Genomic DNA, 22931 nt, shown 5'->3' on the forward strand with positions numbered 1-22931 from the left:
CGTAGTTTTACCGGAACAATAAATGACTTAAGAGTTATTCACCAATACATGTAATTTAGTTTACTAAATTTGAGTTTCGAAGCAATGAATCGAAATATTTTGAGTTCAAACAACGTCATTACGCAAGCCATGAGACCTAGTCCGATGTATCAAAATGTTAGTGTGTTCAACCTTTCTATAAGTTCGTTGCGCTGTCTAGTTTTTAATTTAATGTCCATCCGTTCAAACTGTCAACTATTGACTTAATAAAGTTCAAGGTAAACTAATAAATATTTGTATTCGTATTTAGTGACAAACCAGTGTCCAAATGCTTCTCACAAAAATTATGAAAGTTCCAATTATTCCCGACGAGTGACCTTCTTTACCTGTTTAGGGTATCGAAAAGCCAAAAGATGGACTAGGGTGTTAGAGTTAGGAAACAAAAATGAGATCAATAACTGAAGAAGAATATTCTGTAAAGTGTGTTGGATCTAAGATGCATTGTACATTGACAACATGTTGCCATTAAGAGTTGATATTTTGTCCTGAATTATCAAATTAAGTGTTTAGATTGAAATTACCTGAAATGATAATATCATCAATGCCGCTTTCTCTTGCCAAACATATAAAGTTTTCAATGAGGCAATAGTCATTATTATTAGAGTAAGGAGGACGATATAACACAACAATTATTACAAGTTTAGTGTTGAGTATGTTAATTTCCAACCAGAGTCACTCAAGCGCATTTAATTCTAAATAATCTCGTCTTTTTAAACTGTTACTGTCTTTTATATAAGCGCAGCACCACCGTATGAATCACATTGCTGTTAACGGCGAAATGGTCTTGAAAAGCCAATTGATTTGGCTGATTGCACAAGTTAACCAAGTTTCAGAAAATGTAAAACATGTAAGGAACTTAGTTCAGTAGTCCATAAATCAAATTTCGGTAGAAGATAGTAATTGGGTTTTTTTGGGAAGGAATTTTGATAGATTGTTTGACATACAATAATGTGAGCTAACAATGGCTGTGTCATGTCTTGCACCACGATAAGGATTAATTTCTGCAATTTCTTGCAATAAAACAAACGATAAGGTAATCATGCATTTGAAATTTTACACAAATTTTGCATTTTCAATAAATGCAGGACAAAACAACCCCCGAACGAATTGAAACACCTGCAAATTCTGTTTTTAACCTCCAACATCATTTTGAAAACGTTGGCAAACCATCCTTGATCATCTTTTTATGGTGGAAAAACATCCCATTCTACACATAAGATCCCATAAATGTTTGTACGTATTGAAACACAAGTATCACCAAATCAAAGGTGGTTTGTCAATTCATAGATCATTTCTTAATTTAAATTAGTTTTAGCTATTTTTCGATTTGCTTTCAGTGTCTAAATGATCTGGTAGTTTTCGTCCACCATGTCAAAATGATCTGAGATGTTTTGTCCACCACATCAATGTGATGATGTGTTAGGTTTTGTCCATATTGCCAGAAAACACATCAGATCGTTGTTCATGGGATGTTTGGTCCTTCATAAGTAATAACCCCTTGATCATTTTACAATATTTATATTAATGGCACATTCCATTTTCTCTGTTTATTTTTAAGTTATTCAACAAAACCTTGTATCCCCAATAGCGTAAAGTTCATCAAAATTCATCAAATCCATCCTGTCATGGCAGGCTGATTGTTTTGAACGTTGACATAATTGTTCATAATTTGCAATGTTCCAGTACTTGATACTGATAGAAAAACAATGGATTATAGTGTCCCATAGACTCTCTTATGACCAATACAGGTTAGACCTTTTTAAAACATTTTAAAGGTTTACTCATTACTAAATCTGCATCTTACCTTATTTCAACACGGTATTTTGACATTATTTTTGTATACGAGAGTTGGATTATGTCAACAGTTTTTATGCATTTTACATAACATAGTATGACATAACATTATACAAATTTACAAGCATGACATAAGAATGCAGTTAAGTTATCTACGAATAATAATTGAAATAATATGAATGTAAAAAGCAATCTAAACCAAAAAAGACTGAAACAATGGAAAAAACAACAACACAAACCATGCATGTTAATGATATAATTGTTCTTTTCGATACATAGATTTATTCCTTTGTACAAACTACTTTTGAGAAGTGTAATTTAAAAAAAAAAATCTTACCATTGCCCATTTACTTTTCAATTTATCTGCGATATTTGTGTTTTTATAAATGTTCCATGCTAACTGAAGGCTATTTATGGAACGATTTATGTTGGAAAACACATTTTTTTTACACAGAAAAAATAAATTTCGTATATTATTATAAAAGTATATCAAATCTTTTTTTTAAAGTTATCATTCTCTGAACTTACTATATAAACATACTGTTTATGACAATAATTTAGTCATAGGTATTCAATTTTTGTAGCATATCTTACAATACGGGCTGTATTTTATTTTATTACAATTTTATTGTATTTTATTACCAATATTGTTGTAAATATTCTATGAAGAACTCTTAATTGTAACCATTGAATATAAGTATCCTTTGTACACTTAAATACCCAACTATAGACATTTTTTTCCAATTAATATAAACATTTTTATATAGTAATAGCCTTTTCGGTATTTTGACTTGATAAAGTGATAAAGATATACTGTGGAACGAGAAAATTGCGTAACTCAACTGCTAAAAAAGTCTTCATCTTTACTGATGGTAAATGTAAGCGTGACATAAAATTATCAATAGTACAACTATACCTCAAGTAGTTAAACCAGACAGAAAGCACAACTTTTCGTTTCCATTTGACAAATAAGACTTAAAGAAAAACAAGCTGCGCCCCTGTCCCCGCAACTTACCATGTCCCCAATTAATGAGACATCTGATGACGTTAACACCAACAATGCCTTGCAAACGGTGACAAACATTGGCCTTAGCGATTCCGATATTGCCATTTTGCAATTTTGCACCATGCTCGAAAAAACTATAAACACTTCACTTGAGTTCAGATTTATCTTATTTGATTCCAACACTGTTGACCAAGTTATGTTGCGGGTTTTACCAAAAATAAGTGATAGAAGAGGCCAATGCAAAGCTTAGGGATGAGGTTAGTCAACTCGAGCAAAAGGCTGACGCGGCCGAGCAGTATAGTCGCAAAATTGTCTGAGAATCTCTGGTATCCCCGAAACCCCAAGTGAAGTAACCGCCGTCCAAATATTTTACATCATAAAAGGTTTCAACTTCGACTTGTCCTTTGATGATGTAGACAGGGGCCATCGTCTAGGAAAACCAGAATAGTTTGCATCTGCTGCTGCTGGCGAAAGACCAGGTAAATCTTGGCCAAGGGACATTATCGTCAAATTTGTCAAATGTAGAGCCCGCCAGAAGCCGTTTCTGAATAAAACAAACTTTGGATCTCTAATCATAGAACTATACGTTAATTATGATTTGTTTTATTGATAAGTTTCCTCAAGTTAATGCATACTTTGATTTACCCTTTGCGTTTTATCTTTATTATTGATTGTTGGGATAAGAGTGAGGTTTGTGCACCTAATCTGGTTTAAACCCAATTTTACTGACAGTTCCAAGGCGGTACCTAACAATTCTTAATAAGCATACCTAGTTTTATATATAGTATGTATGCACTGTGCTGTTTGTGGAGTTCTGTGCTGTTCTTCTGTGTTTCCTGTTTGTGAATTTATGTTCTATGTCTATTCGGTTTACCCAGTGCCACTAAACCGGATTTATGATTAAACCTTTTGCTACTGAGCTTGTTTCTGTAGCTTTTTGCATAAATATTGAAGGTATCTGGTCATGCTGGTTTTTACATCAACGAACATCTCACACGGAAACGAAGCTCAATCTCTTATCATGTCCGCAGTCTACTGAAAACCAAGAACGTCACTAGTGTTTGGATCGATAGAGAACTTCTTGACGGTCAGCCGCATTAACACCACAGTCTCGCTCAATGAACTTAAAGGTCGCGTTGCGCCCGAGTCATTCGACTTGTTTTTATTATACTTGTATCTGTTTAAACCTACTGATTTTTTTCCAAACTATTGCTACTCGACAAACAATCTGTAGTTCAAATCCTTACTGAGAATGAACTAGAAACAATTCTTACGAGTAACTCCTCGTTTGTTTGTTGTGACTTATCTATATGTCTCTCTTTGCCTCCTGATTAACGAGTTCATTCACTTTTACTTTCCACTTTAACAATAGTATTTTCTACACACTCAACCATAATTATGACATTATTACTAGTATGTGTTCTTAATCACCATTTTATTTATTCAAGTTTGCCCGGGACCTCCACCATCTTTTACATGCGTACGGTCCTGGCAGAGGTTTTATCTCTTTATCGCGCGTGAACCATATAACTACTTGATTTGACCCCTAAATGTACTTATCGCGCTTTCTTATACGCAAAACATATTGACGGTTGCCATCTTCACTCTATTATATTATTCTTACCGTTTTCAATAACTGACGCTACAGGTGTAACCGGCTCGGTCGTTACTTCTCTTCTTCCTTTAGAACACTCTCGTGTTTTCACTGCTGTCTCAAAACGTTATAGAATAAATGCATCGGATAAGTTTTGCGATAACCACATTTTCATTCGAAAAGTTGTATAATGTTTCAAAGTGTCAGTTACTCTTTATTTTTTATAATGTTACTTATCATAGCAGGTGATGTTCATCCAAATCCTGGCCTATCATTAAAATCATCAATGACATCAAGCGTTCCCGTGTTCTCATTGACTCAGGCCTCAGTTTTATGCAACTTAATATCAAGAGCATCTTACCTCTACTTGATATTCTACAAATAAAAGCACAGTCCTATAATATTCTTATCTTCAAAGAAACTTTGCTCCGTGATTCGAAAGACAATAACGATATCCTCATTCACAATTTCGACCCCTCCCTTTCGGAAAGATCGTCTAGGTAGACAAGGTGGTGTGATGCAATCTACGTTTGTTCTGGTATCAGTAGGTCTTTTCTCGAATTCTTAGGTCTTCAAGCTCTCTGGGTTGACCTCACTGTACAGCGCTGAAAACTCTTCATCGGAGGCTTATACAGACCCCCGAACTCTGATAGCGAGTACTGGTCACTCTTAGAAGTGAGCATCGCCTTCACACGCAATTCTAATATTATACTTAAGGCAGGAGATATTAAAATCAATGTTTTAAACCCTCATTCAAACTAAATTATTGACCCCTTGATCTTCCGAATCTATACCAATGGCATAGTGACAAACATCCGTTCCAATATCAGACTTTTTGCTGAGGACACCAGCGTGTATAGGATTGTTAATGATCCTACTGTTTGCGCATTTTTTTTAACCGTGACCTCCAAACTGTGCACGATTAGTCTTAGGCATGGCTTGTTTCCTTTAAATCTCCTAAATGAAAATCACTAACCTTCTCGAGAAAGATAAACAAACCAAACTATCAAAGAGATATTCTTTGAAAATACTCAATTATATCCCGTTTCTAAACACAAACACTTAAGACCAACCATTTCAGACGACTGTAAGTTTAACCCTGCAAAAACGAAAACACTAACCTTCTCATGAAAGACAAACAAACCAAACTATCAAGAGATATTCTTTGAAAATACTCAATGACATCCCGTTTCTGAACACACACACTAAGGACTAACCATTTCAGACGACAGTCCGGTTAATCTTGCAAAATCAAATACACTAACCTTTTCGAGAAAGATATTCAAACCAAACCCTCCTGAGTTGCCTTCGTACACAAAAAATTCTTCTTAACAGAGACTGTCTCGAATACAATCTTCTCTTATTAACATTCGCCCCTTGCTTGAGTACGGCGATGTTTTCTGGGACGATGCGTCAGAGCAGCTCAAAGCTGACATCGAAGCGGTACAACTTGAGGCCGCAAGAATCATAACTGGTGCCACAAAATACTGTAATATAACCAAACTCTACACTGAAGTTAACTTTGAACCTTTAAATAACAGGTGGCGCGTAAACCTTCTATTTTGCATAAAATGATACATAATCTGTCATACTTATCGCTTTTGCTTCCTGACTAACTCAATCATAGAATCACTTTCAGAAACAACAATTACATCCAACCAATCGCTTGCTTATCTCAACTATACCGAAGAGTACTCCTTCCTTCTGCAATTCGTGAATAGAATATCCTTTCTTCAACAGTTATCTTACAGCCGTCCCTTTTTGCATTTAAATTAGCTTTAAATCCGTTTCCACGTCAAGTCTAACCCGCTTTTCAATGTTGGTCTGAGTGAAAAATCAAATATTTTACGCCCGACTTCCCCTTTACTGTAACTTACCAAAAACACGACCTCTATCGACGTTCGCTCATCGACCCACCCTTATGCCCGTGTGGCAAATGGGAAATTGTAGCCCATATCCCCCTGTACTGTATAGATTATGAGCAATTACGCCAAGTCTTATTTTTGAACCTTCAATGTCCCCTTACACTTAATAACCTCCTTTATGGCGACGACCACTTCACCCATGAATCAAAAAAATAAGTTATCTTAGAAGTTCGCCAGTTTATCGCGACGACACATCGTGTCTGTCATTGACATGCCCGACTCAAATGGGTCTCGAGCCCCCCACCCCCCCTTCAGTTAATACCTATTATTTAACAGCTATGTTTACTTGACACATATATCCGTATGTACACTTCTCGTTTGTGAAACCTGAATTCTTACTATAACATATTCCCTTAAAACAACATTTTTTTCTTTATTTAGATAAGACGTTGTGGAGTCAAATGCAGTGAAGCAAATTGTCTCAGGGAATGCTGGCAATATTATTTCAGTAATATAAATATCCAGTTCGGGAAGGTTACAGACGAACACTTTTATCTTAAGCGGTCTGCACTAGTACATATGGTGGACCTCTGCACTTATTAAACCTATTTGCGAGAAGTTTGAACATTGAATATTGTTATTGTACAAGTAGGACCACGACTTTAGAGTGTAAAGTTAGATCTCCTTTTCAACATCGTTGTCATTGTATATCATTGCGAATGAAGTACTGAAAAATAGCTGAAATCTCCATTTGATGAATATATAACAGATCGCAGCTTTGCGCAAAGTTTGTTGAATATGTCTGAAACAAAACTCAGCGTCACTGAGTTCCAGCTGAGATGAGGTAAGAGAAGCGTTTAACAACTTAAAATTTGCTCGTTTTTTTAATAACTACTGACAACAGTTCGTTCAAGATTATATTGATCGTGATGGTGCTGAGAGTGTGCTGACAAAGATTTAAAAGCATTTGATTGCTTTATGTTAGCGCTCTCTTAAACAAATATTACACTTGATATTTGAGGAACGTCTTATTTCCAGTTGGGTTGCTTGATTTGAACGTCCGATCTTGTATAAGACATCAGCAACTTAAATTTCTGCAAACATTTTGAACTTGGAGCTTATAAACCAACGATTACAGAAATAGTATTAATGCCATGTCGTGTTAAGCATAGCCATCCATTTCGGTAAAAGACATATTGATTTGTCAATTGACCTGTTCAAACAATATCAATGACATTTCACCGTTGCTCTGGCATACATTTATGTTTACAAAGAAGTAAATTGTAAACACTTATTCTGCAATGCATTTTGGCCAATAGTTTACCATTGTTGGAGCTCATCTTAACATAGGCCACATTGCGAAGTCGGCAAACGGAGACATAATTATTCAACTACCTGCAATTATAATTACAACCAGTGCCACATTTGCAGATATGTTTGATACTGCTTCAAAACAATTGAGATATTCTGTATCACTATTAAACTCAAAGTGTCATTTTTTTCAAATGTGTTGTTACCGCATTCTATCTTCTGTTATGATGAAATCACAACAATTTGATTATGGGTTTCTAGTGGTTCAAGTATATATCTGTCCCAATATCTCGAAGAGCTCATATGATGAATGACTCTATTACTGGTTTTAAAATGTTTATGTGTAAGAATGTTGGATAAGAATTGCATGAATGCAACCGTTGTTTTTCTGGTCTTAAATGTGACTGCACGTTTCCGTTATGATTGCTGTCACTACTACGTGTCCATGTTTGAATTACTGTGGCAATGAAATTAAGTAGTTAAGCACTGGATCTTATTGCCATTTGCGAACAATCGAGCCTTTTTACGTTTCAAAAATATTTCTTTACACAACTTTATGAATTACACATTTTTTGTTGTTTTTTGTCACATAAGCTCGCCTCTGATTTTCCTCAAATTATTATTTGTTCGCTCGCTCGCTCATACATTTGTGGCAAAACCCGTCTAACTAATGATGAAACTCTTGTTGCCTAAATATAGTTAAACCATGGAAACTACATGGGGAATCAAGAACATTCGCAAATATTCTATCTAAAGGCACAAATATCAAGGTCAAACATCCTTCATATATATAAGGACAATCATTACCCTTTAAGAAGTTGTTGTAGTTTTTTAATTTCATGATTTTTTACATTTTCCTCATTTTTTAGAGTTTTGTTAGTCATCAAAAATTACATTGAATTAAGAAGGAGCTAAAATTACGATAAATAAATAACGATGCTGAATTTTCTTTTCATTCAAATGCACTTTTCGAAAAATGACTTTAAACATATATTTTGAACCTCTTTGATCATTTATGTAAATATAATTGAAAATCGATGTGCAGGAACTGTGTATTGTATTACCCCTCCCATGTTGTTATTTTAGAGGGGAAGAAATAAACCATCGACAAGGTTATGACAAAGCGGGTACGTCATGTGCAACGAAGTTTGCCATTTATAGTAAAAACATTATTTTATAACTGTTTCGCTTCTTTGTTCGATCTGATAAAAATAAATAATTTGTTTTCTTTCATGCTTTTCGATGAAATATAGAGTTTTATCAGTGAAATAACAACAGTAAACATATCAATTTTATATTCACATTGCAAAATAAGGAGTGAAAATATCAAATTTCAGAACTGCTCCTGGACATTCCTAATACATAAATACTTTTCTGCAGGAAATGAGAATTTGATGATTAAATGACCCTGTCTTACATTCACTACTACAAATAGTCAAAACATCTTCAGCCACTATTTGGTTTCATTTAATAACCTTTATACTAGCAATACACTTGCGATATAAAAGCTATGTATACATATCCTAGTATATGTAGGTGTGTACGTTACTGTTATGAAACTAGCTAATTGTATTAAATATACACAACACTACATTTTCTATTGCAATGACAGTTTCGGGCACCTCAATATTTTTTATCCGATTTGTATTCTCTGTGGACACAATTTTAAAAAATAAAATCATGTTTGGTGCTTGTGCAAACTTTCAAAGCGCTCTTATCTGATCCCATATGGTAAAATATCATGCAATCACGTGATCGAACAGCAATTTGTTGAAGGCGTGAAATAAGGCTATACTTGATTTGTTTTATTCCAAACAACGGTGCTAAGCCAATAACACTGAAAAAAGCAAGGCACGACAACTTGGATATGTATACACCATTGGATGAGTCAAGTTTAAAACCTAATGTATTATATGAAAATGTATAAATGTAGATAAACTTACAGTAAAATGACTCATAAAGTATAACTATAACTTTGTTTTCTCCTAAACAAATCGGGTGAACTAGAAACATTGAAATAATTTTCGCCATATTAGCATACTCAAATAATTAAAATGCTCAGATACATGAACTAACTGTTATATCATAAACATGTTATGTTTGACATGTCTTTATGGTGGAAAACCACACGACCTCATATCTATTACAACAGCGTGAATTTGGTATGTTTGTTCATGTTGGTTAAATACTTAAAATACAACTTTTGTCGTCGTTATATTTGATTTAGTTGAAATATGCAGTCCCTTTTATTTTCATTTAATGATGGTATGTTTGCAGAGGACCTTATTAACACTAACACGTTACAGATGGTGATTTTAGGGAATTTTCGAAAGTGCCTACAGGACATTCGCAAGTCTGTGGTGCCATTAAAGAATGGGGTTAGTGAATAGGAATAACTAGCGAATCATAATGGCATTGCCGGTGAAAATCCATATCTCCATGGGTTATACAGCAAAATTAAAATAAACGGAGGGAATATGTTTAAAAGAAACCTAAAACAAGAGAGAAAATGATTATTTTTTATTATAATCATTATATATTATTTTATATCATGTCTGCATCATGTTGTTTGCAATTTATTTATAAATTATATTAATTTTTCTATGCTGCCCATTGTGTGAAATAAACATGTCTGTATGTATTATATTAGGTTATAGTAAGTATTATGACTATAAACGTCTATTAAGTTACTGTGATACACTTATCGTATACATAAGTTTTAAGGCAGAATATAATCTATAATACACAACTTTCCTTGATTTAAAAATATTTAATCAACCTAAATATAAATTATCACAATGCACATATCGCTTATTATGAACATCTGAAATACACTACACATATACATCCTTTCCATATTGAATCACATATAGAAATTAACTGCGTGTTTCAATCAAAATAAATATTAAATAAATATTTCACTTTTAAAAGACGTGAACTGCTTTAAGTGTAAACGAGGTGAAATATCTTGAAATTTTACACTGAACGTTTTTTGTTTCAGTTCCTTATATGCCTAAACAGATATAAAATGACAGGTAATTGTAAGTGTCAAGATAACAATCGGAATTGTGCACATATCGTCATGCTGGAATTGACGTCGTTGCGATTTGGTCATAGTCCCGTTTGCGCTACTGCTTGATTTGATACTTAATAAAATACACAAACTGTGTCTTAAGCTAGTTTCGACGAAACCCAGTCGGCATTTAGGTTAATAGTGCGGTTCTCTATTTTGTGTTAAACCGAGAATCACTGAAATTCTGAATTTAAAATATATTTCAAAATTATCGTGGCAGGTCAACACACTTTATAAAATGTATGGCAAATGCATCGAATTTTACCCTTGTCAATTGACAACCGATCGATTGGGAAAGGTTAGTATTAAAGTCATGTATAATAATGCTTGCATAGATCACAGGACAGCAAGGGTTGAGCTTGAGTTTTGTAAATAGTAAGGATAATAAAGTTGGGTAACTTGGTATTTTCACCAATGTTTAACTGGAAAACGCTTGACAAAACAAGCACATTTAAGACATTTTTTTCTGTTTATTTCAAAGTACAAAATACAAACAGGAGCTAAATGTTGTTTGCTCTTATAGTGACATACGAATTGATGCTTTTAATTTATAATGTGTGATGTTTGTACATTTTAGAAACAGTCAGCTGTAATTGGTCAATATCTCCAGCTAATTGCAATTTAAGAAGGGACATTTAACATCTGTTATTATTACACATGCATCTTTAAAATGTAAGACATTTGTATAAGGCTCTATGGGGTTATTTTTATGTCTTGATTAGTCCGGGTCTATTGTAACCAGAAAGTTTACAGCCCGTGTTTTTTAAACCAAATTGGCTGACAACGAAACTAACTTGGTACAACCACATTTTCAGTAGTCTGTGGGTTGGTCTATGCCGTAAAGCCATTGCTGGTTTTAAACAGGTTTGCCTCAAGGATAAGGGTAGTTCACACTTCTCATTGAGATGAAACAATATTTACAGCTCTATGCATACACCTAAGCGTGAAGTAATTTTGGATGTACGTAGCTCAATCACAACAACCCCTGATCGCCAGAGCTAACGTAAGCAGCCTGCATTTCAAATACAACAACTGTCTATGTTAATGCACGGTTTCTCTCGGGCCTTTGTTTTATCATCTTCTAGAAGCGGATACTCCGGTCAATGTTAAGATCGACTCTGAACATCCATATTGAGTAGATATGCATTTTATGTGTTAAATGGTCATATGAAACGCAAAACTTCATCGACAACATCTATAATATACACGCGAAATACTGTCCTATAGTAATTATTCAATATAGGGCACTACCTTTGACGAGCTCTTGTAGGACAGTACTAAGTAATACACCCGATTTTGTTTCAGTTTAAAACGAAGTAAACTTGGTCGTTTCAAACAGGTCAAATGCAAATGTACGCAATAACGTATTAACCATGATTTTTGTTTTGGGTTTTACATTCTGATGTAAACAAGATAAAGCAGTAATGAACATATATTTGATATCAAGTTTACTTCTATTGGACAAGACGTTGATTTATTAAAATTAGACGTAGTCCAATTTAGCATCATATATATGTCCATATAAACCTTCATGATAACTGAATACTTGAAAAATAACCACTGCATAACTTCTCTATAGTTTTACTCGTGCATCTCTATGAAAACTAAAGGTTTCACACTCAGTAACCTGGGCCCCGTTTTACTTACAGTTCGTAAGTTTTACGAAAGTTTCCCGTACATTTTCAAATTACGTAAATAATACGAAATGCGTACGTGCGTTTTACTAAATTTCCCTAAGTGTAAATATTTGCGTAGGGTTAAATAATGCGTAACTCTCCGATAGGAGGTAGCACGCGCGCACCTGTCAAAAAAGTAAACAATCGTCTGCAACAATGGAGCCGACCGCAAAGCAGCGACGTAAGGTGAATTGGTCCAGGGCGGAACAGGATGTTTTAAAGGAAAGTTACTTTGAGCTAACCTCAACATTAGACAATAAGTTCTGCCCTGGACTAGCTCATGTTGATAAAGATCGGGCCTGGAAGGAAATAGTGGAGCGGTATGGTATTTTTAAGTCATAAACAACAAAACATCGGTTTGTATTTGAATGATAAACATCTTTTGTTTAGTTAAACCAATAAATATATATTGCCACAATAATTTTGACTGCCATACTGTGGGATGTACCCCCCCCCCCCGAATTATGAGTAAAATAATTAAATATGATATAAAAATACATATAGAAAACTTGAATTTCAGAGTGAATGCGCAAGGCGTTTGTGAGAGGACACTTGATGAGTGCAAGAAAAAAATCAGTGACATAAAAACTGATGTGAAGAGACGAGAAAGGAGGGGGCGTCAGCTTTCAAATGTGACAGGGGGTGGGCCAGCTCCGAAATTGGAGGATTTGGAAGATAAGGTAAAATATTCATTTAAACTGTTTTCTTTTTAAGTAAATACAATAAATGGGGTGCTAATGAGTTGGCCCACTATAATGCCATCTCATTTGTTGGACACAATCAAATGTAATTAAAATGGATTATAGGTTATGTTTCTGGGTGGCTCTTAATGATATTTTTCCCAAATTTGATAAACGCCTATTTTGGCCTGATTTGTGTTTTTCCCAAAGTCAACCTTTTTCCCAATTCAAAAGGCACAGGCGATAAAAATAATTCCAAAACAAATCACATATTTTTCAATCTATTGTTATATAAATATTTGAAACAAAAATGAATTTTACTGTCAGACATGAACATGTTTTTTGTGTACATGTACAGGAAACATTACTTTAATTTTGGCCTTATTTGCATTGATTGGTGACTCAGCGATTGGAGGCTTTGCTGGTGTTGATACCTTCTTGATGAAGAGTAAGTGGCCTTTTTTAAATTTGTATCACCACTTACTGTTATTTTATTTACCACATACTTTCTGATCCAAAAAGGTATGTGACCTCAGCATGTAATTGGTTAACTGTTAAAGTGTTATTCCTGTCAGCATTAGTGTCATTAATGCAAGCTTCAGTAATATTATGTTTTATCACTACTTTATTTATTAAAGGTGAATCAACCTACACCAATGATACATCATCCATTAAACCAGCAGCCACTGAGCCGTTTGAAGCACTGGCAGCCTCTGAGAAACCATTGCCGTACATCATATCAGTACCATCAATACCCATAGGTGCCACTCTTCAAGAAAGGTAATTTTAATAAGGTTATCATTGAATGTACTTTTATTCTTTGGATATTGCATTAATTATTCAATTGATGCAATCAATGAAGCAACATCAACATTATTAAATTATAATCAGCATTCAATTTTAATCATTTGTTAGTATAATATTTATTTATTCCATATTTCAATTACAACTAGTCAAGAAATTACATTTACATTAAAAACAAATTAAGAAAAATACAACAAATTACATAACAGTTTATTCACATTTAGTGCAACAATGGCAGTGACAGAAGACAGCGGTCAAATAGACAAAGGCAGAGGTATTGTAGTATTTCTTAATCAAATATTCTCAATCAGAAATAAATCAGTATGATATGCAGTATCATTTTTTACTAACTTTTTGAGTTATATCAATAGTCTATGAATATTTCTAACGCTATTTACAACTTCTTTAAAATAACTGTAAAACGAATAATAACATAATCATTTTGATAAAGATATTCTTTTCATTTATTGCAGCTGCTTGAAAAATGAAATTACATTACTTTTCAGGTGCAAATAACATTGAAAATCTTCTAGTTCAACAGAATCAGCTCCTCAGTGAAATACTCCAACAACAAAAAAATACCAATGAGTTAATGATAAATTTCTATACTTTGAAGGCATAAATATATGACATGAATACTTTATCTTACTCCCACCATATAGCGTTGTGAGCTATATTGAAATCACCTTGTCCCGTCTGTCCGTCCATTGGGACAAGTATACTTTTCTCCATTACTCATGTTTTTGAGTCTTGTACGGAGCAAATATTTAAAGTCTTTGAGATATTGCTTTTAAACTTTTTATTGAGATATATCTTGTTAAGGCCAATTGCATTGCACAAGAACCACACCTCTGGGTGCAATTTCTTTGGGTTATTGCTTTGTTAATGTACATATTTGTTTTGCCCAAACAAAACATTTACTTGAAGTGTTTAAAGTATTTTAGGTATTGATCATTTATAACTTAACTTATACCTTCTCACGGTCACAGGGCATTCAATAAGTGTACATCACTCCCTGTTGTATCGCAATTTTGTTACAATAAGGCGGTGTAGTGGGGGTATTGATCACATCCAGTGATATCATTTATTTACTCAATTGATTTAGAACTCAATAATTTGCTTATGATGGTGTTAGGCTAATTGTTAACATGACCTGATACAGGCAGTAATTTCTAGAAATGATAGTCTTGTTACACTGATATTATTTTAAGTAGTCTGTGTAATAGTTAATAGTTGACATGAACTAAATTCTTAATGATTAAGAACGGACAGATTGAGCAAAGGCAAAGAGCCCTAACTTACTTAAAATACAACTCATTTACTGACTCATTATCAACACGAAAAACACAGGGAGTGTATATCAGATGAGTGGCAGTAGGCAGACCTTAAAACTACCTGAAATATGAAATTCTTAAATATTATGCCAATTGCTTAATGATTGCCTATTTCAGGGATGATACAATTCCAGATTAATCCGGAATTCCGGACTTAAGGCCTCACGGATCGATTTTGAGATTAATGTTAATCCGTTGAGTTTTTTTCTAGGGGGGAGGGGTACAGGGAGCGAATCGAGCTCATTTCGAACAATATGGGTACAAAATTTAAATTTAAAAAGAAAATGAATACATATTTTGTAGTAGTAATACATATTACGTAGAGGCAGTCATTTTATTTTCTATTTGAGACAATTCAAAAACACTTCTTGAGGACCCAGTTTGAGTGAGATTTAAATTCTATAGTTGTGATTTGTATTTCCAGGTATGTTGATGGTTACAAAAGTCAGGGATGAACAAACACCTCAGCCAGTGCATCCAGTTGTTCCTGTCAATGACTGACAATTCATCCAGAGGCCATGATACTTGGATTTATGGCTGAACATGCTCCCTGGCACCACAGTAGTGTGTTTTACTTAAGACACAAAAGCTCTCAGCGAATTAAAACTTCCAAGGTGTACAGCATCATACAAGATAACTTACGGAGTGGCTAGCCATTTCAATGATGGACATGTGGAGGAGTTAATGGATCTCGGTTTTGTTTCAACTAAGACAAGTCAACAAACACAATGAGAAAACTGTTGCAGTTATTTTTCTGCTATAGAGAAAGAAATAGTGTTGAGACATTTGGCCTCCTTAAAAATCACAAGGACTGATTCAGAATCAATTTTCATAGAATTTGAAAGCCTGTTTGAGAGACTTGAACTGCCGTGGGACAATCCAGTTTGTGTGCTACTGGACTCATGTAACACCATGAGGGGAAAAAACCAGGCTTAGGGACCAGAATACGTCAAAGTCCACCATGTCCACAACGGCTACGCTGCCAAAGCATTTAAGTCCCGTTTGGATTTTACTTGGAATAATATATATAATAATTAATAACATTATATTCTCATCAAATGTGCAGAAAATGGAATAAATACTCTTTATATGATACATAAAAATTGAATAATTAACACTTTTACAATAAACATATGCAAGCATGATAATCGATATATTGTTCATTATTATAAATCTAACATCACACAGTGTTGACTGTTCATACACAGGCATTTGATCATAGCCAGTTGAGTTTTATGGGAAGTGGACAACTGAACCAAAATGTCAGGTACATGTCTAATGCCTGTGACTTCAGGTAAAAAAAGTAAATTTAACTTTGTTTAAAGACAAAGTTGTTAAACTTCACTGCTAAGATTCCTGATAATTGTTCTGATTGTGGATGTCTCGTGTTGAACATAAGTATATCTACCAAACCGAAAGGTGTACTCCTTGAACACTATTCTAATGCAAAAAAGGGTATTAGAATCCCTGAAATATGGAAAGCTTCGGGGGGCTTCGCCCCCCTTGTAGCCCCACCAGGGCTTTGCCCTGGACCCATCGGGAGCCTTAAGCGACCCCCTGAACCCCACGCAGACATTTTCAGGATTGGCAACTTGGCTCTGTTATCATCCCTGCTATTTGAAAGTTAAGGTTTTATTATAAATAATTTTCACCAAATAGTGTTCACCAAATCATCACGATAATATCCATAGATGTAGTGCAGCAAATGTTAGAAGTAGAAGAAATTTAAATTCCAACTTTATTTTCAGTCACATTTGTCTCTGACAATTTAATTATTTGTGTATAATATGTTGTAAGAATTTGTTCTCATCTGCTGTGACAATTACACTAATACTGATTCATAAAATGTCTGACTTAACAATTGTTTTTCCAAATAATATAAATCATGCCTACATCTTAATTTACTGTGAATGGTGTATATATTCATAAAATTGACTTTGGATATATATATAAACTTTTAATGAAAATTAACATTTACAATTGACACTTATCAGAGTTATCTGTTCTTATGTTGTACAATGTTTAATGTATTAACTTATGTAAATCAAATTTGAGGGTGAGCAAAACAGTTAATGTTAGTCACATATAACATATACTTGTTACAGATAACATTACAAAACAATGTTATTTCATGTCTGATATATGTTCATGTAAAGTTTTCTGTTTCAATGTAGTAGATGTATTGTTGATAATTGTAAACTGGTTTATCCAGAAATATGTGTACAGATCCATGTATGTATTACAACTCTCCATGATATTTACATCAGCTAGTGAAAAGTTATAAGAAAACTATTACCATGTGATAGCTTCACAAATATGTTGTTAGTTACATTATAAATTACTTTCATTAAGTCCTGTATGTAGTTTAACTGTTCTAATAACAAGAAGTGTTATTCAGTAACAGCTTCATCAATTCATACATTTTCATTTTAAGTGATGCCAGTTTATTAATTTCGGAACATTGGCTAAAAGCAAATTGAATCTAGTTAAGCATACAAGACACTTCCATCATTCTTGTACATTTGTTATCATCCAAATATGGCATTTACCTAAACCTGCATGTATTATATCATCAGCGGAAATGCATTAGCTAGTACATTTTTGAGTTATTTGAAAAGATTCAATTTGCAAAACATGTCATATTTAGAAGAATGGTCAGGTACACTATATTGGCATTTCAACAAAATATAAAACTTCATTTTTACTGTGTTATAAGATTTCTTTATATATCAGATAAAGGATGATTAAAATCACCATGAAACAGCATTTGTTTTGTTACCTCAAGTTCTTCAACTGATATAATTAGGAGTATATACCCCCTCTTAAACAGCATAAGAAATAGAATAGCTACTGTTTCATCATATTATGAGTCATGGCTATACTGTATTTTGTAATAAGTAATTACTTTCTTCATGTCAAAATGAAATAAAATATGAAAATTAAGATGGTAATCATTACATCTCAAATATGTTTGTGCAACAAATTAACAATGGTTATGATAATAGTAATGCATTGTCTTCTTTTTTCATGAATTCATTCAGATTCATTATATCATTAACAAGTTTGTGTTCACTGTTTACACTTTACTGAGATTTTTAAGTAATCTATACAATTGAAAGCTTCATTCAAATTCAAGGTTGTTTTACTAATGTTTGGAGTTTGCGGCAACTTCATTTAAAAAGAAGATTGACACATATACTGAGTCATAATAGGTTTTAAGCACAGTACAAGCACAGTTTGTCATCAGTTGTATCAATATTGTATTTTAGTTCATACAGGTATTAATCTTTCAGACCCAATTTCTCGAAACATCTAAAGCATAACAAGCTTTGGCATCTATTTTCATAAATCAAGATTACTAATAAAACTCTATAAAGTTAAAGATTGTTTGTCAGTAATATAAGGAAAATATTTTCTATTGAAAGTACATGTATAAAAAGTCTTCCAAATGTTTATACTATACAAGTTAAACCGAGACCAAATTAGTGGATAAAAGATAAATTCTGTTTTAAGAGACTTAAGATGTTTTGAGAAAAAATGTACCAATTGTGACAGTTTATGAAATTTGATACAGAAAGTTCTTAACTCTATTATACATAAAAATGTGAATCTATCACAAGTTAATAATATTTCATTCACTAGTCCAAATAACAAGATTTGCACACAATTAAAACAATGCGAGTGTTCATTTCAAAATCTTGCAATATAGCTCTTCTGTCCCTCTGCGCATTTGGGTCAAGTGCTCCAATGTAAGGTGGTGCATTGTCAGGGGCAACATGGGCTTGTCCATCAAACACGACATCATCATCTATACACATGTTGTGCAGTTAAGCACAAACAACAAAGACTTTGGTTGCCTTCTCATGTGTGATTTGGAGAAATCCTCCAGTCTTATGAAGACATATGGATGAAATGAATGTGAGTGCAACATAATACCAATTAACAGCATTTTTCTATGATGTACCTATAGGGTCAAAATTATTGTACTAGGAGTAAACAAAATAGAGTTCCGCCTATATTTAGAGGTGCATTTATAAGTTTGAGATAGAGATCTCGGTTACGTTATTGTTTGAAAACATAAAAGCACAAAGACAAATATACACCTCTTAATATAGAGGTGCACCTCTAAGTTATACATCACATCCAGTGGAATGTGATTTGTTTTACCAAAACGGTATGCCTATATAATAAGCTACTACTATTGCTTATTTTAAAGTGACATATCTAACAATTGCATAAAATATAAGTTTTTTTGATAATATTGATGAATAAACAACAAAAATAGCAGCTCAGGGATAATAATTTGAATTTAAGGTTGCAAATGAAAACAAATTAATTTGTTATATTTTAATGAAAGAATAATTTTTGGTCTCCTATGGTTGTTATATTTTATTCATTATTTATTTACATCTTCCATTTCAAAAGTTGTATCAATTGGGCTTTCTTAATAGAAACACTTCATAATTAGTTGCCTTACACTTCTTTAAGTTAAGTTGCTTACTTATGAATACCAGTAGATGGTAACAAGAAAGTAAAACTGTAACCAAACGTTCTTTCCACTACCATTCTGGTACGGCTGTGTGCCAAGTTGAAGGCATTTTCCTGTTGGGTCGTAGGCCGGATCTATCAGCAATTGCATGAAGTGAGTGTTGAAAGCTATTGCATTTATATTTATAACTTGCATTCTATCTGGGATCGATCCGAGGACCTTACCATCACCTGATCATAATCTAGCAAATATGTCACCTAATATGCTATAAACACATTCTACACGATGGTGTTAATTAAATACAGACAATTACATGAACCCTTTCTGTAATTGTATTGAACACTATTACATTAAACTATTGTACACAATTATAATGTTTATACTTGCCTTTGGTGTAAGCATGTAAGGTTTCAGGGCATAACCCGCGTCACCAATCAGCCAACCAACATTATTTGCCTCGACCCATGCCTTCAGGCCACAGTTCTCAAATATGGTGTTGTCGTGTGTAGACCCCGGCCACTGAGCGACCACATCAGTGAATCTGCAATATAGACATATGCAGACAGATACATGATTTGGATTCCCTATGCATACAGATATGAATGCGAGTTACAGTTTTAATGTACTGAATGATTCAATACAATTTTTATTGCAGTGTAGTTTGTTCATTAGGTACATAAAGATAAATCATTTATTTCATCATACATGTATGTATTTAAAAATATTTTTTTACTTATCAACGTCACTTATACTACCGGATAGTTCTAAATTTTATAATACCTCATATCGGGTGTCACTACTGCCTGCACGTTTATTGCATGGTATCCTTTTCTATACACATATATATATTCCCTCACTCTTGGCGCGATGATGGGGATTAATGTTCCATCTACAGCTCTGATGCAATTTGGCATTCTTGCTTCCTGGTAAAAATTTTGTTTAATAGAAGCAAGGTCAGCCTGGGCGGTAGGGAACTTGATGTTGTTGACACGCTGGTTAAATGCGTCTACAACCTGACATTAAAAATTAAGTAAATTTATTAAATTGTTTATTTAAATTTACATGAAGCTAAAATATGAAGGATATACATTATTCTGTTAGTACTATAACTATCGGTATCCCTCTAATTAAAGAAGTGTTTGATGGTTGAGCCTCTGTTTGAACACATTTTTATTTTTTCGATGACATATTAATGATTAACATTCATGAGAAAAACATAATTAGAAGGAAAATGTTCAGGATTTTTAAAGACCTCATATCATATTGTAAAACTGAAGTTACAAATCACACATTAAATTAATTTATATACTGCAAATGTCTGTTAAAAAAAATTTGAACGATCTTAAAATCACAATTTTATGCAACACCAAATAAATTAATTTAAATCAATAAATGATCAAAATGAAGTTTTACTTACTTGCCAAACAGATACACATACAGTGCTTCTGGAGACGCCATGTACTAGTCCAGCCTCATTATAGAATTCCCCTTTCGCCAAGATCTGTAGTGTTATGAGGAGCTACCGGTACAACAAAGAACCAAACAATTTGATATGATATTGTATAAGTTATAACGGTAAATTTTGGAATGAAAGGAAAATATGATGTTGATTATAGAAGATGTTGGAAGTATTCAAGGCACCAACGGTTGAGTAGCAACAAAGTTGTCGGAAGAATAGCGCAATTATAAGCAAGAACCATACCTGAGTGGTTAGCACAGTATACAGTGCTGATTATGGGTTTGCCAGACGAAAGGCAGTGCGGATTTCAGCAAGTGCTTGTAGTGGTTATTACGTCATAGATATTTGTGTAAATAAAGGGAAATGTTTATTCTAACGTTGTATTTAGATTGACAAAAGTCGTTTTAATAAAAAACCTACTATCATTTGTGCTTAATGTGGTGTATAAATCAGAAAAAAAAGTAGTTTGTAACAATTTGCCATACATGGGTTAGTCTTAATGAAAATGACATTTGTTTAAAAGGGTTACTAAAATCAAAAAGTAAACCATACCGTAGTTTGTTCCTCTAGTGATATTTTTCAAAGTGGGTGTAGATTTTAAGGAATGAAACCCACGATTTAAAGCTTTTTAACTGAACAACTCACCATTTACCTCTTCACTCTTGTTCAAATTTTGGAGGCCGGTTCTAAAGCACTGTAGTTTGACAACTGGCCATATATCTTTATACTGGTATTCACAGTTGAGGGTCCCGTTATAGAGCACTGTAGTTTGACAAGTAACCGTATATCTCTATACTTGTGTCCATAGTTATGAGACCCGTTCTAGAGCACTGTAGTTTGACAACTAGCCATATATCTCTATACTAGTGTCCATAGTTATGAGACCCGTTCTTGAGCACTGTAGTTTGACAACTAGCCATATATCTCTATACTAGTGTCCATAGTTATGAGACCCGTTCTTGAGCACTGTAGTTTGACAACTAGCCATATATCTCTATACTAGTGTCCATAGTTATGAGACCCGTTCTTGAGCACTGTAGTTTGACAACTAGCCATATATCTCTATACTGTTGTTCATATTATTGGGACCCGTTCTAAAGCACTGTTGTTAGACAACTAGACATATATCTCTATACTGGTGTTCATAGTATTTGGATCCGTTCTAAAGCACTGTAGTTTGACAACTGGCCATATATCTCTATACTGGTGTTTATAGTATTGGTACCCGTTCTAGAGCACTGTAGTTTGACACCTAGCCTTATATCTTTATACTGGCGTTCATAGTTGAGGGACCCGTTCTAGAGCACTGTAGTTTGAAAACTAGCCTTATATCTTTATACTGGTGTTCATAGTTGAGGGACCCGTTCTAGAGCACTGTAGTTTGACAACTTGCCATTTAACTCTTTAATGGTGTAAATGGTATTAGAACCTGTTCTAAAGCACTGTAGTTTAACAACTGGCCATATATCTTTATACTGGTGTTTATAGTATTGGGACCCGTTCTAGAGCACAGTAGTTTGACAACTAGCCATATATCTCTATACTGGTGTTCATTTCATAGTTAAGGGACCCGTTCTAAAGCACTGTAGTTTGACAGTTGACCATATATCTCTATACTGGTGTTCATAGTATAAGGACCTGTCCTAAAGCACTGTAGTTTGACAACTGGCCATATATCTCTATACTGGTGTCCATAGTATAAGGGCCCGTTCTAATGCACTGTAGTTTGACAACTGGCCATAAATCTCAATACTGGTGTTTATAGTATTAGGACCCGTTCTAAAGCACTGTAGTTTGACAACTGGCC

At 33.8% G+C, this 22931-nt stretch overlaps 1 pseudogene; it reads right to left on the minus strand.

Annotated features, from left to right (window-relative positions):
• Positions 1-18814: 18814 nt before the first annotated feature.
• On the minus strand, positions 18815-21550 carry LOC128235781 (putative nuclease HARBI1; annotated as a pseudogene).
• Positions 21551-22931: the final 1381 nt, after the last annotated feature.

Source organism: Mya arenaria, chromosome 5, assembly GCF_026914265.1.
Source record: "Mya arenaria isolate MELC-2E11 chromosome 5, ASM2691426v1".
NCBI lineage: Eukaryota > Metazoa > Mollusca > Bivalvia > Myida > Myidae > Mya > Mya arenaria.